Here is a 3,679-nt window from a genome sequence, read left to right on the forward strand (position 1 = left end):
TTTCCAGACTCATTATATCCAGCAGTATTTAAACAAGCAATCTCTGGATCGGTATCAACATGTATATGCTGCTAGATAATACTGCTCTGGGAAACCCAGAGGCTGATGGAATATTCAAAAACATATATTGGGTCTCATTTATAGATATGAATGGGTGTTTTATAATTAATTCATGTATTCATTCATTACCCATAATGCTACACAGCAATGGAAAACGAATGAAACATGTTATGTGAATCTATACACGTGTTCTTCCAAGACATCTGGTCAGCATGGAGGAGCAGGCCAACATATCCTCACGAGGCTCTCTAGAGCTCCCTCTTGTGGAGGTCCCCCTCCCTCAGCAGTGGCATGAGCGAGCAATCACAAATGCTACACCTTTCCCTTTACATATACGGAACTTATGAAACGAATAGAAATGCATTTTTGTTTCGATTTAAAGCTTTCGTGACTGCAGGGATTCATCTTCTTGGTTATTTCGGTAAAGTCACGTAGAAGGGGAATAATAAAATAATAAAAATAAAACATAATAAAATAATTCTCACGACGTTTCGGCCACAACGCAAGCAGCCGTCCTCAGGTAAAGAACAGGTCGGTCGAAATTTATACATTTAGAATTTGGGAAGACCAGGTTTTTCAGGGAGACAGCGTCTGAATGACGCTGCTTGCGTTGTGGCCGAAACGTCGTGAGAATTATTTTATTATGTTTTATTTTATTATTTCCCTTCTACGTGACTTTACCGAAAGAACCAAGAAAATGCATTCTTGGTTCGAAATGGAATTGGATTAAACACATTTGTTGATAAAATTAATGAATTGGATTCCCTGATGAGACCTACCATGCCTAAATCATCAGAATGTGATCCAATGAGTATGTGTCCATATACTAATTACGCCGATCAACTTATAGGGTCATTTGATGAGGTCAAATTAGCTCCTGACAACGAGTGCTGCCGTATTTTGTTGGAGGATAGACCCCTCCTCTTGTTTACAAAGGGCTGGACTCAATTCTCAAGTGGGGGTCGTCTATTTAATATAGTATTTTAATTAACAGCAGAGAAAATAACCTATTTTGTAATTATTACATATTTACCTTAATATCTATATATTTTATATGCTTCATTGTAAAATTAAATCATATGCTGTTTTTACTGTTGAAGAAAATAAATAAAAACTCATTCTCTACTTGGGAATCAAACCCAGCAGCTATGTACCTCAACAGCGGTGTGCCTAACCACTCACACAATAGCAGTGCGGGTCAGCAAGGGAGTATTTGTAATATGTGTACAGATATTAACAGGATAATCTTTTGTGGGCTAGCGAAACGCGAAAATATGCATCAGTTCAGCTTGAGACCAGATTTGGGTCAAGAATGAACGAATGTGATCGATCTGGTCCATAATCGGATCCAATCGTGCAACCACTTGAAACTAATTTTGCTCAAGGAAATGGTTTTAATTATACGTACAATATGTATTTGTAAAATACATTTCAAAAGAACAGAAAAATGCGGCAGACACAGATCTTTTTTACGAGCAAATGTCAGAGGATTATCGTAACTGACATAGCAGGATGACAGTTTAAAAAATATACAAAATAGACATAAAACAATTTATCTGCCGTATCGTTTGTGACATTGTCCTTTCTGACACTGGGCTATTGCAACAACTGTAATATATAAGCTGGTTTGTTCCAGTTGCACAGGTTTTTTAAAAATCATACGCCTTGTACGTCATTTCAATCATGAGTCCGCAAGTAAAATTCCCATGTATTTCGTTGTCAATTAATTTCAATGCCATATGCAGTCCATGTAGTGGGTGTTGAATTTCACAACATTTACTCAAAATGCAAATGCACTATTTATGAACAGAAAAAAACTTAACGGAACATTTCCTATGGCAATTACACCATGCAATGAATCACACAGATTTGGTGAAGGTCAAAATATATTTCTAATGTCATTTTTAAGCTTCTAAACCTCAAATGCAAGTTCTTAATGGGTTTGCCCTCTTCGAAGTGAATGCCAAGACCACAGAGAATAAGAGCTTGTTTTGATGCTGTCACATTACATATATTCTTCATCATCAGCAGCAGCCATGGTCGATCTACTGCTGGATGAATGCCTGCCAAAATCCCTGCCATCTCTGACGATCCTGAAATGATTTCATCGCTCTATCTTCTGAGTGGATGTCCTCTTCGACGCATTCCATTCTTTGGTTGCCACTCTGCCATGATTCTTGACCATCAGTCATCATCCATTCCAAGCAACGTATCCTGCCCTAGCCTACTTTTATTGACGGTGTTGATTACGCCTTTAACCTCCATACATTCACCAATTCACGTGTTCATCATTATGATTGTCAGTGTAATCCCAAGCAAGCACCTCTCCATTCTTCTTTATGCACTTTTCAATGTTTACATTTTTTGAAAGTGTTAATGACCATGTTTATGAACCATATGTCATAGTACGTAGCTCTTTAGACGCATTGATGTGTCACTTTTCATTAGCCAGTTCAACTTTATTACATTCATTAAATGCCCGATATGTAACAAGCAATTTCCAATATTTCATAATGATGAAACACTTACCCAGTAAAAAGTATATTTCCTCGGTCTGAAACAGTGTTAAGATTAAGATAATGTTTATAATTCATGTGGAGGTTATAACAGTTAAATGGCACAAACTGAATAATCACGTCCACCAAATTATACCTTCTTTAAACTTTTGAAAACGTGACATTTTGCCTTGAATGCATCCTTATGCATAGTTGACCTTGCAATGTAAACAGTGTGAAATACAATATATACGCCATGTTGGATGAGCATAGATAATTTAAATATGTAATGTGTTTTTTATTGGTATCCATCAGTCTTAAAATGCACAATAGAAGCCACGGTGATGTGGATTTTTCAAATATGTGTGAAACAAGCTTGAGGCACTATGTGACCTTTTTTCTTAGCCCACCGTGCCAGTGTTTGTTTTATAAGAATATAGCCTTATGTAACATAATGTCCATTGGTTGATCATAATAATGTTCAGCCCTTTGTCATGCGCACATGGCTGTTTGGCCATACTTCACCACGTTGGTCAGTGTGTGTCGGTGAAGTGGTATGAGGGGCCAGGATCGGCTCAGATATCAATCACCACTGATTGTTAGGCATACCCGAGAATCGAACAACAATAATCGGCCACTGCGTTCATTGTGCAAATGTGATAACCACTGCACAACCGCTGCTCCCGAGGCACATTGTTTATGGATAAATAAAGACAAATACAGTACAATCTATACAGTATTGAGCAAATAGATCGGTAGTGCTGGCATTACATGAGGACCATTTTATTATGTATAACAGTAAATAGCATATGCAATGGTGGACGTTTGGACATTTGCCATAATTAGGCAGTGAAAGACTATCATCGACTATTTACCAGAGGTGAATTGATATAACAGCTCATGGATGAATATTGATTGGCAAGCTCATGATGCATGGATCAAATCACGTGTATAAAAATCGATTAATTTAATTTGTATACGTTGCGTGCAATGGGTTAACGTGATGCCTGTAGCAGCCATTAATGGAAGACACATTCATCACAATGTTCAACAATGAATAGATTCCTTATCCACAGAGAACTCGAAGGCAGCCACGGTCCTTGGCGTGTATGAAACCAAATTTA

The sequence above is a fragment of the Lethenteron reissneri genome, chromosome 17 (assembly GCF_015708825.2).
Source record: "Lethenteron reissneri isolate LAM-NWPU_2019-01 chromosome 17, ASM1570882v1, whole genome shotgun sequence".
NCBI lineage: Eukaryota > Metazoa > Chordata > Hyperoartia > Petromyzontiformes > Petromyzontidae > Lethenteron > Lethenteron reissneri.